Here is a 13,390-nt window from a genome sequence, read left to right on the forward strand (position 1 = left end):
ATCCTAGTTAAAACGAATGGTATTGGAGGCCTGCTGCGGAAGCTACATGGGACACCAGATATGGCTGAAAATATGAAAAAACTTAGACCGCGGACCTTAAGTTTTTGCCAAAAAATGAAAAATTTTAAAAACACTCAAAACCTTTAGGAAATTATTCCTTTAGCATCCAGCATAACATCCTAGTTAAAAGGAATGGTATTGGAGGCCTGCTGTGGAAGCTACATGGGACACCAGATATGGCTGAAAATATGAAAAAACTTAGACCGCGGACCTTAAGTTTTTGCCAAAAAATGAAAAATTTTAAAAACACTCAAAACCTTTAGGAAATTATTCCTTTAGCATCCAGCATAACATCCTAGTTAAAAGGAATGGTATTGGAGGCCTGCTGCGGAAGCTACATGGGACACCAGATATGGCTGAAAATATGAAAAAACTTAGACCGCGGACCTTAAGTTTTTGCCAAAAAATGAAAAATTTTAAAAACACTCAAAACCTTTAAGAAATTATTCCTTTAGCATCCAGCATAACATCCTAGTTAAAAGGAATGGTATTGGAGGCCTGCTTTGGAGACTACAAGGTATACCAGATATGGCTGAAAATATGAAAAAACTTAGACCGCGGACCTTAAGTTTTTGCCAAAAAATGAAAAATTTTAAAAACACTCAAAACCTTTAGGAAATTATTCCTTTAGCATCCAGCATAACATCCTAGTTAAAAGGAATGGTATTGGAGGCCTGCTGTGGAAGCTACATGGGACACCAGATATGGCTGAAAATATGAAAAAACTTAGACCGCGGACCTTAAGTTTTTGCCAAAAAATGAAAAATTTTAAAAACACTCAAAACCTTTAGGAAATTATTCCTTTAGCATCCAGCATAACATCCTAGTTAAAAGGAATGGTATTGGAGGCCTGCTTTGGAGACTACAAGGTATACCAGATATGGCTGAAAATATGAAAAAACTTAGACCGCGGACCTTAAGTTTTTGCCAAAAAATGAAAAATTTTAAAAACAGTCAAAACCTTTAGGAAATTATTCCTTTAGCATCCAGCATAACATCCTAGTTAAAAGGAATGGTATTGGAGGCCTGCTTTGGAGACTACATGGTATACCAGATATGGCTGAAAATATGAAAAAACTTAGACCGCGGACCTTAAGTTTTTGCCAAAAAATGAAAAATTTTAAAAACACTCAAAACCTTTAGGAAATTATTCCTTTAGCATCCAGCATAACATCCTAGTTAAAAGGAATGGTATTGGAGGCCTGCTGCGGAAGCTACATGGGACACCAGATATGGCTGAAAATATGAAAAAACTTAGACCGCGGACCTTAAGTTTTTGCCAAAAAATGAAAAATTTTAAAAACACTCAAAACCTTTAGGAAATTATTCCTTTAGCATCCAGCATAACATCCTAGTTAAAAGGAATGGTATTGGAGGCCTGCTGCGGAAGCTACATGGGACACCAGATATGGCTGAAAATATGAAAAAACTTAGACCGCGGACCTTAAGTTTTTGCCAAAAAATGAAAAATTTTAAAAACACTCAAAACCTTTAGGAAATTATTCCTTTAGCATCCAGCATAACATCCTAGTTAAAAGGAATGGTATTGGAGGCCTGCTGCGGAAGCTACATGGGACACCAGATATGGCTGAAAATATGAAAAAACTTAGACCGCGGACCTTAAGTTTTTGCCAAAAAATGAAAAATTTTAAAAACACTCAAAACCTTTAAGAAATTATTCCTTTAGCATCCAGCATAACATCCTAGTTAAAAGGAATGGTATTGGAGGCCTGCTGCGGAAGCTACATGGGACACCAGATATGGCTGAAAATATGAAAAAACTTAGACCGCGGACCTTAAGTTTTTGCCAAAAAATGAAAAATTTTAAAAACACTCAAAACCTTTAGGAAATTATTCCTTTAGCATCCAGCATAACATCCTAGTTAAAAGGAATGGTATTGGAGGCCTGCTGTGGAAGCTACATGGGACACCAGATATGGCTGAAAATATGAAAAAACTTAGACCGCGGACCTTAAGTTTTTGCCAAAAAATGAAAAATTTTAAAAACACTCAAAACCTTTAGGAAATTATTCCTTTAGCATCCAGCATAACATCCTAGTTAAAAGGAATGGTATTGGAGGCCTGCTTTGGAGACTACAAGGTATACCAGATATGGCTGAAAATATGAAAAAACTTAGACCGCGGACCTTAAGTTTTTGCCAAAAAATGAAAAATTTTAAAAACAGTCAAAACCTTTAGGAAATTATTCCTTTAGCATCCAGCATAACATCCTAGTTAAAAGGAATGGTATTGGAGGCCTGCTTTGGAGACTACATGGTATACCAGATATGGCTGAAAATATGAAAAAACTTAGACCGCGGACCTTAAGTTTTTGCCAAAAAATGAAAAATTTTAAAAACACTCAAAACCTTTAGGAAATTATTCCTTTAGCATCCAGCATAACATCCTAGTTAAAAGGAATGGTATTGGAGGCCTGCTGCGGAGACTACATGGTATACCAGATATGGCTGAAAATATGAAAAAACTTAGACCACGGACCTTAAGTTTTTGCCAAAAAATGAAAACTTTTAAAAACACTCAAAACCTTTAGGAAATTATTCCTTTAGCATCCAGCATAACATCCTAGTTAAAAGGAATGGTATTGGAGGCCTGCTGCGGAAGCTACATGGGACACCAGATATGGCTGAAAATATGAAAAAACTTAGACCGCGGACCTTAAGTTTTTGCCAAAAAATGAAAAATTTTAAAAACACTCAAAACCTTTAGGAAATTATTCCTTTAGCATCCAGCATAACATCCTAGTTAAAAGGAATGGTATTGGAGGCCTGCTGCGGAAGCTACATGGGACACCAGATATGGCTGAAAATATGAAAAAACTTAGACCGCGGACCTTAAGTTTTTGCCAAAAAATGAAAAATTTTAAAAACACTCAAAACCTTTAGGAAATTATTCCTTTAGCATCCAGCATAACATCCTAGTTAAAAGGAATGGTATTGGAGGCCTGCTGCGGAAGCTACATGGGACACCAGATATGGCTGAAAATATGAAAAAACTTAGACCGCGGACCTTAAGTTTTTGCCAAAAAATGAAAAATTTTAAAAACACTCAAAACCTTTAGGAAATTATTCCTTTAGCATCCAGCATAACATCCTAGTTAAAAGGAATGGTATTGGAGGCCTGCTGTGGAAGCTACATGGGACACCAGATATGGCTGAAAATATGAAAAAACTTAGACCGCGGACCTTAAGTTTTTGCCAAAAAATGAAAAATTTTAAAAACACTCAAAACCTTTAGGAAATTATTCCTTTAGCATCCAGCATAACATCCTAGTTAAAAGGAATGGTATTGGAGGCCTGCTGCGGAAGCTACATGGGACACCAGATATGGCTGAAAATATGAAAAAACTTAGACCGCGGACCTTAAGTTTTTGCCAAAAAATGAAAAATTTTAAAAACACTCAAAACCTTTAAGAAATTATTCCTTTAGCATCCAGCATAACATCCTAGTTAAAAGGAATGGTATTGGAGGCCTGCTTTGGAGACTACAAGGTATACCAGATATGGCTGAAAATATGAAAAAACTTAGACCGCGGACCTTAAGTTTTTGCCAAAAAATGAAAAAATTTAAAAACACTCAAAACCTTTAGGAAATTATTCCTTTAGCATCCAGCATAACATCCTAGTTAAAAGGAATGGTATTGGAGGCCTGCTGTGGAAGCTACATGGGACACCAGATATGGCTGAAAATATGAAAAAACTTAGACCGCGGACCTTAAGTTTTTGCCAAAAAATGAAAAATTTTAAAAACACTCAAAACCTTTAGGAAATTATTCCTTTAGCATCCAGCATAACATCCTAGTTAAAAGGAATGGTATTGGAGGCCTGCTGCGGAAGCTACATGGGACACCAGATATGGCTGAAAATATGAAAAAACTTAGACCGCGGACCTTAAGTTTTTGCCAAAAAATGAAAAATTTTAAAAACACTCAAAACCTTTAAGAAATTATTCCTTTAGCATCCAGCATAACATCCTAGTTAAAAGGAATGGTATTGGAGGCCTGCTTTGGAGACTACAAGGTATACCAGATATGGCTGAAAATATGAAAAAACTTAGACCGCGGACGTAAAGTTTTTGCCAAAAAAAAAAAAATTTTAAAAACACTTAAAACCTTTAGGAAATTATTCCTTTAGCATCCAGCATAACATCCTAGTTAAAAGGAATGGTATTGGAGGCCTGCTGCGGAAGCTACATGGGACACCAGATATGGCTGAAAATAGGAAAAAACTTAGACCGCGGACCTTAAGTTTTTGCCAAAAAATGAAAAATTTTAAAAACACTCAAAACCTTTAGGAAATTATTCCTTTAGCATCCAGCATAACATCCTAGTTAAAAGGAATGGTATTGGAGGCCTGCTGCGGAAGCTACATGGGACACCAGATATGGCTGAAAATATGAAAAAACTTAGACCGCGGACCTTAAGTTTTTGCCAAAAAATGAAAAATTTTAAAAACACTCAAAACCTTTAGGAAATTATTCCTTTAGCATCCAGCATAACATCCTAGTTAAAAGGAATGGTATTGGAGGCCTGCTGTGGAAGCTACATGGGACACCAGATATGGCTGAAAATATGAAAAAACTTAGACCGCGGACCTTAAGTTTTTGCCAAAAAATGAAAAATTTTAAAAACACTCAAAACCTTTAGGAAATTATTCCTTTAGCATCCAGCATAACATCTTAGTTAAAAGGAATGGTATTGGAGGCCTGCTGCGGAAGCTACATGGGACACCAGATATGGCTGAAAATATGAAAAAACTTAGACCGCGGACCTTAAGTTTTTGCCAAAAAATGAAAAATTTTAAAAACACTCAAAACCTTTAAGAAATTATTCCTTTAGCATCCAGCATAACATCCTAGTTAAAAGGAATGGTATTGGAGGCCTGCTTTGGAGACTACAAGGTATACCAGATATGGCTGAAAATATGAAAAAACTTAGACCGCGGACCTTAAGTTTTTGCCAAAAAATGAAAAATTTTAAAAACACTCAAAACCTTTAGGAAATTATTCCTTTAGCATCCAGCATAACATCCTAGTTAAAAGGAATGGTATTGGAGGCCTGCTGTGGAAGCTACATGGGACACCAGATATGGCTGAAAATATGAAAAAACTTAGACCGCGGACCTTAAGTTTTTGCCAAAAAATGAAAAATTTTAAAAACACTCAAAACCTTTAGGAAATTATTCCTTTAGCATCCAGCATAACATCCTAGTTAAAAGGAATGGTATTGGAGGCCTGCTGCGGAAGCTACATGGGACACCAGATATGGCTGAAAATAAGAAAAAACTTAGACCGCGGACCTTAAGTTTTTGCCAAAAAATGAAAAATTTTAAAAACACTCAAAACCTTTAGGAAATTATTCCTTTAGCATCCAGCATAACATCCTAGTTAAAAGGAATGGTATTGGAGGCCTGCTGCGGAAGCTACATGGGACACCAGATATGGCTGAAAATATGAAAAAACTTAGACCGCGGACGTAAAGTTTTTGCAAAAAAATAAAAATTTTTAAAAACACTTAAAACCTTTAGGAAATTATTCCTTTAGCATCCAGCATAACATCCTAGTTAAAAGGAATGGTATTGGAGGCCTGCTGCGGAAGCTACATGGGACACCAGATATGGCTGAAAATAGGAAAAAACTTAGACCGCGGACCTTAAGTTTTTGCCAAAAAATGAAAACTTTTAAAAACACTCAAAACCTTTAGGAAATTATTCCTTTAGCATCCAGCATAACATCCTAGTTAAAAGGAATGGTATTGGAGGCCTGCTGCGGAGACTACATGGTATACCAGATATGGCTGAAAATATGAAAAAACTTAGACCACGGACCTTAAGTTTTTGCCAAAAAATGAAAACTTTTAAAAACACTCAAAACCTTTAGGAAATTATTCCTTTAGCATCCAGCATAACATCCTAGTTAAAAGGAATGGTATTGGAGGCCTGCTGCGGAAGCTACATGGGACACCAGATATGGCTGAAAATATGAAAAAACTTAGACCGCGGACCTTAAGTTTTTGCCAAAAAATGAAAAATTTTAAAAACACTCAAAACCTTTAAGAAATTATTCCTTTAGCATCCAGCATAACATCCTAGTTAAAAGGAATGGTATTGGAGGCCTGCTTTGGAGACTACAAGGTATACCAGATATGGCTGAAAATATGAAAAAACTTAGACCGCGGACCTTAAGTTTTTGCCAAAAAATGAAAAATTTTAAAAACACTCAAAACCTTTAGGAAATTATTCCTTTAGCATCCAGCATAACATCCTAGTTAAAAGGAATGGTATTGGAGGCCTGCTGTGGAAGCTACATGGGACACCAGATATGGCTGAAAATATGAAAAAACTTAGACCGCGGACCTTAAGTTTTTGCCAAAAAATGAAAAATTTTAAAAACACTCAAAACCTTTAGGAAATTATTCCTTTAGCATCCAGCATAACATCCTAGTTAAAAGGAATGGTATTGGAGGCCTGCTGCGGAAGCTACATGGGACACCAGATATGGCTGAAAATATGAAAAAACTTAGACCGCGGACGTAAAGTTTTTGCCAAAAAATAAAAAATTTTAAAAACACTTAAAACCTTTAGGAAATTATTCCTTTAGCATCCAGCATAACATCCTAGTTAAAAGGAATGGTATTGGAGGCCTTCTGCGGAAGCTACATGGGACACCAGATATGGCTGAAAATAGGAAAAAACTTAGACCGCGGACCTTAAGTTTTTGCCAAAAAATGAAAACTTTTAAAAACACTCAAAACCTTTAGGAAATTATTCCTTTAGCATCCAGCATAACATCCTAGTTAAAAGGAATGGTATTGGAGGCCTGCTGCGGAGACTACATGGTATACCAGATATGGCTGAAAATATGAAAAAACTTAGACCACGGACCTTAAGTTTTTGCCAAAAAATGAAAACTTTTAAAAACACTCAAAACCTTTAGGAAATTATTCCTTTAGCATCCAGCATAACATCCTAGTTAAAAGGAATGGTATTGGAGGCCTGCTGCGGAAGCTACATGGGACACCAGATATGGCTGAAAATATGAAAAAACTTAGACCGCGGACCTTAAGTTTTTGCCAAAAAATGAAAAATTTTAAAAACACTCAAAACCTTTAGGAAATTATTCCTTTAGCATCCAGCATAACATCCTAGTTAAAAGGAATGGTATTGGAGGCCTGCTGCGGAAGCTACATGGGACACCAGATATGGCTGAAAATATGAAAAAACTTAGACCGCGGACCTTAAGTTTTTGCCAAAAAATGAAAAATTTTAAAAACACTCAAAACCTTTAGGAAATTATTCCTTTAGCATCCAGCATAACATCCTAGTTAAAAGGAATGGTATTGGAGGCCTGCTGCGGAAGCTACATGGGACACCAGATATGGCTGAAAATATGAAAAAACTTAGACCGCGGACCTTAAGTTTTTGCCAAAAAATGAAAAATTTTAAAAACACTCAAAACCTTTAGGAAATTATTCCTTTAGCATCCAGCATAACATCCTAGTTAAAAGGAATGGTATTGGAGGCCTGCTGTGGAAGCTACATGGGACACCAGATATGGCTGAAAATATGAAAAAACTTAGACCGCGGACCTTAAGTTTTTGCCAAAAAATGAAAAATTTTAAAAACACTCAAAACCTTTAGGAAATTATTCCTTTAGCATCCAGCATAACATCCTAGTTAAAAGGAATGGTATTGGAGGCCTGCTGCGGAAGCTACATGGGACACCAGATATGGCTGAAAATATGAAAAAACTTAGACCGCGGACCTTAAGTTTTTGCCAAAAAATGAAAAATTTTAAAAACACTCAAAACCTTTAAGAAATTATTCCTTTAGCATCCAGCATAACATCCTAGTTAAAAGGAATGGTATTGGAGGCCTGCTTTGGAGACTACAAGGTATACCAGATATGGCTGAAAATATGAAAAAACTTAGACCGCGGACGTAAAGTTTTTGCCAAAAAATAAAAAATTTTAAAAACACTTAAAACCTTTAGGAAATTATTCCTTTAGCATCCAGCATAACATCCTAGTTAAAAGGAATGGTATTGGAGGCCTGCTGCGGAAGCTACATGGGACACCAGATATGGCTGAAAATAGGAAAAAACTTAGACCGCGGACCTTAAGTTTTTGCCAAAAAATGAAAAATTTTAAAAACACTCAAAACCTTTAGGAAATTATTCCTTTAGCATCCAGCATAACATCCTAGTTAAAAGGAATGGTATTGGAGGCCTGCTGCGGAAGCTACATGGGACACCAGATATGGCTGAAAATATGAAAAAACTTAGACCGCGGACCTTAAGTTTTTGCCAAAAAATGAAAAATTTTAAAAACACTCAAAACCTTTAGGAAATTATTCCTTTAGCATCCAGCATAACATCCTAGTTAAAAGGAATGGTATTGGAGGCCTGCTGTGGAAGCTACATGGGACACCAGATATGGCTGAAAATATGAAAAAACTTAGACCGCGGACCTTAAGTTTTTGCCAAAAAATGAAAAATTTTAAAAACACTCAAAACCTTTAGGAAATTATTCCTTTAGCATCCAGCATAACATCCTAGTTAAAAGGAATGGTATTGGAGGCCTGCTGCGGAAGCTACATGGGACACCAGATATGGCTGAAAATATGAAAAAACTTAGACCGCGGACCTTAAGTTTTTGCCAAAAAATGAAAAATTTTAAAAACACTCAAAACCTTTAAGAAATTATTCCTTTAGCATCCAGCATAACATCCTAGTTAAAAGGAATGGTATTGGAGGCCTGCTTTGGAGACTACAAGGTATACCAGATATGGCTGAAAATATGAAAAAACTTAGACCGCGGACCTTAAGTTTTTGCCAAAAAATGAAAAATTTTAAAAACACTCAAAACCTTTAGGAAATTATTCCTTTAGCATCCAGCATAACATCCTAGTTAAAAGGAATGGTATTGGAGGCCTGCTGTGGAAGCTACATGGGACACCAGATATGGCTGAAAATATGAAAAAACTTAGACCGCGGACCTTAAGTTTTTGCCAAAAAATGAAAAATTTTAAAAACACTCAAAACCTTTAAGAAATTATTCCTTTAGCATCCAGCATAACATCCTAGTTAAAAGGAATGGTATTGGAGGCCTGCTTTGGAGACTACAAGGTATACCAGATATGGCTGAAAATATGAAAAAACTTAGACCGCGGACCTTAAGTTTTTGCCAAAAAATGAAAAATTTTAAAAACACTCAAAACCTTTAGGAAATTATTCCTTTAGCATCCAGCATAACATCCTAGTTAAAAGGAATGGTATTGGAGGCCTGCTTTGGAGACTACATGGTATACCAGATATGGCTGAAAATATGAAAAAACTTAGACCGCGGACCTTAAGTTTTTGCCAAAAAATGAAAAATTTTAAAAACACTCAAAACCTTTAGGAAATTATTCCTTTAGCATCCAGCATAACATCCTAGTTAAAAGGAATGGTATTGGAGGCCTGCTGCGGAAGCTACATGGGACACCAGATATGGCTGAAAATATGAAAAAACTTAGACCGCGGACGTAAAGTTTTTGCCAAAAAATAAAATTTTTTAAAAACACTTAAAACCTTTAGGAAATTATTCCTTTAGCATCCAGCATAACATCCTAGTTAAAAGGAATGGTATTGGAGGCCTGCTGCGGAAGCTACATGGGACACCAGATATGGCTGAAAATATGAAAAAACTTAGACCGCGGACCTTAAGTTTTTGCCAAAAAATGAAAAATTTTAAAAACACTCAAAACCTTTAGGAAATTATTCCTTTAGCATCCAGCATAACATCCTAGTTAAAAGGAATGGTATTGGAGGCCTGCTGCGGAAGCTACATGGGACACCAGATATGGCTGAAAATATGAAAAAACTTAGACCGCGGACCTTAAGTTTTTGCCAAAAAATAAAAAATTTTAAAAACACTCAAAACCTTTAGGAAATTATTCCTTTAGCATCCAGCATAACATCCTAGTTAAAACGAATGGTATTGGAGGCCTGCTGCGGAAGCTACATGGGACACCAGATATGGCTGAAAATATGAAAAAACTTAGACCGCGGACCTTAAGTTTTTGCCAAAAAATGAAAAATTTTAAAAACACTCAAAACCTTTAGGAAATTATTCCTTTAGCATCCAGCATAACATCCTAGTTAAAAGGAATGGTATTGGAGGCCTGCTGTGGAAGCTACATGGGACACCAGATATGGCTGAAAATATGAAAAAACTTAGACCGCGGACCTTAAGTTTTTGCCAAAAAATGAAAAATTTTAAAAACACTCAAAACCTTTAGGAAATTATTCCTTTAGCATCCAGCATAACATCCTAGTTAAAAGGAATGGTATTGGAGGCCTGCTGCGGAAGCTACATGGGACACCAGATATGGCTGAAAATATGAAAAAACTTAGACCGCGGACCTTAAGTTTTTGCCAAAAAATGAAAAATTTTAAAAACACTCAAAACCTTTAGGAAATTATTCCTTTAGCATCCAGCATAACATCCTAGTTAAAAGGAATGGTATTGGAGGCCTGCTTTGGAGACTACAAGGTATACCAGATATGGCTGAAAATATGAAAAAACTTAGACCGCGGACCTTAAGTTTTTGCCAAAAAATGAAAAATTTTAAAAACACTCAAAACCTTTAGGAAATTATTCCTTTAGCATCCAGCATAACATCCTAGTTAAAAGGAATGGTATTGGAGGCCTGCTGTGGAAGCTACATGGGACACCAGATATGGCTGAAAATATGAAAAAACTTAGACCGCGGACCTTAAGTTTTTGCCAAAAAATGAAAAATTTTAAAAACACTCAAAACCTTTAGGAAATTATTCCTTTAGCATCCAGCATAACATCCTAGTTAAAAGGAATGGTATTGGAGGCCTGCTTTGGAGACTACAAGGTATACCAGATATGGCTGAAAATATGAAAAAACTTAGACCGCGGACCTTAAGTTTTTGCCAAAAAATGAAAAATTTTAAAAACACTCAAAACCTTTAGGAAATTATTCCTTTAGCATCCAGCATAACATCCTAGTTAAAAGGAATGGTATTGGAGGCCTGCTGCGGAAGCTACATGGGACACCAGATATGGCTGAAAATATGAAAAAACTTAGACCGCGGACCTTAAGTTTTTGCCAAAAAATGAAAAATTTTAAAAACACTCAAAACCTTTAGGAAATTATTCCTTTAGCATCCAGCATAACATCCTAGTTAAAAGGAATGGTATTGGAGGCCTGCTGCGGAAGCTACATGGGACACCAGATATGGCTGAAAATATGAAAAAACTTAGACCGCGGACCTTAAGTTTTTGCCAAAAAATGAAAAATTTTAAAAACACTCAAAACCTTTAGGAAATTATTCCTTTAGCATCCAGCATAACATCCTAGTTAAAAGGAATGGTATTGGAGGCCTGCTGCGGAAGCTACATGGGACACCAGATATGGCTGAAAATATGAAAAAACTTAGACCGCGGACCTTAAGTTTTTGCCAAAAAATGAAAAATTTTAAAAACACTCAAAACCTTTAGGAAATTATTCCTTTAGCATCCAGCATAACATCCTAGTTAAAAGGAATGGTATTGGAGGCCTGCTTTGGAGACTACATGGTATACCAGATATGGCTGAAAATATGAAAAAACTTAGACCGCGGACCTTAAGTTTTTGCCAAAAAATGAAAAATTTTAAAAACACTCAAAACCTTTAGGAAATTATTCCTTTAGCATCCAGCATAACATCCTAGTTAAAAGGAATGGTATTGGAGGCCTGCTGCGGAAGCTACATGGGACACCAGATATGGCTGAAAATATGAAAAAACTTAGACCGCGGACGTAAAGTTTTTGCCAAAAAATAAAAATTTTTAAAAACACTTAAAACCTTTAGGAAATTATTCCTTTAGCATCCAGCATAACATCCTAGTTAAAAGGAATGGTATTGGAGGCCTGCTGCGGAAGCTACATGGGACACCAGATATGGCTGAAAATAGGAAAAAACTTAGACCGCGGACCTTAAGTTTTTGCCAAAAAATGAAAAATTTTAAAAACACTCAAAACCTTTAGGAAATTATTCCTTTAGCATCCAGCATAACATCCTAGTTAAAAGGAATGGTATTGGAGGCCTGCTGCGGAAGCTACATGGGACACCAGATATGGCTGAAAATATGAAAAAACTTAGACCGCGGACCTTAAGTTTTTGCCAAAAAATGAAACATTTTAAAAACACTCAAAACCTTTAGGAAATTATTCCTTTAGCATCCAGCATAACATCCTAGTTAAAAGGAATGGTATTGGAGGCCTGCTGTGGAAGCTACATGGGACACCAGATATGGCTGAAAATATGAAAAAACTTAGACCGCGGACCTTAAGTTTTTGCCAAAAAATGAAAAATTTTAAAAACACTCAAAACCTTTAGGAAATTATTCCTTTAGCATCCAGCATAACATCCTAGTTAAAAGGAATGGTATTGGAGGCCTGCTGCGGAAGCTACATGGGACACCAGATATGGCTGAAAATATGAAAAAACTTAGACCGCGGACCTTAAGTTTTTGCCAAAAAATGAAAAATTTTAAAAACACTCAAAACCTTTAAGAAATTATTCCTTTAGCATCCAGCATAACATCCTAGTTAAAAGGAATGGTATTGGAGGCCTGCTTTGGAGACTACAAGGTATACCAGATATGGCTGAAAATATGAAAAAACTTAGACCGCGGACCTTAAGTTTTTGCCAAAAAATGAAAAATTTTAAAAACACTCAAAACCTTTAGGAAATTATTCCTTTAGCATCCAGCATAACATCCTAGTTAAAAGGAATGGTATTGGAGGCCTGCTGTGGAAGCTACATGGGACACCAGATATGGCTGAAAATATGAAAAAACTTAGACCGCGGACCTTAAGTTTTTGCCAAAAAATGAAAAATTTTAAAAACACTCAAAACCTTTAGGAAATTATTCCTTTAGCATCCAGCATAACATCCTAGTTAAAAGGAATGGTATTGGAGGCCTGCTTTGGAGACTACAAGGTATACCAGATATGGCTGAAAATATGAAAAAACTTAGACCGCGGACCTTAAGTTTTTGCCAAAAAATGAAAAATTTTAAAAACAGTCAAAACCTTTAGGAAATTATTCCTTTAGCATCCAGCATAACATCCTAGTTAAAAGGAATGGTATTGGAGGCCTGCTTTGGAGACTACATGGTATACCAGATATGGCTGAAAATATGAAAAAACTTAGACCGCGGACCTTAAGTTTTTGCCAAAAAATGAAAAATTTTAAAAACACTCAAAACCTTTAGGAAATTATTCCTTTAGCATCCAGCATAACATCCTAGTTAAAAG

Source organism: Spea bombifrons, chromosome 10, assembly GCF_027358695.1.
Source record: "Spea bombifrons isolate aSpeBom1 chromosome 10, aSpeBom1.2.pri, whole genome shotgun sequence".
In the NCBI taxonomy this organism is placed as follows: domain Eukaryota; kingdom Metazoa; phylum Chordata; class Amphibia; order Anura; family Pelobatidae; genus Spea; species Spea bombifrons.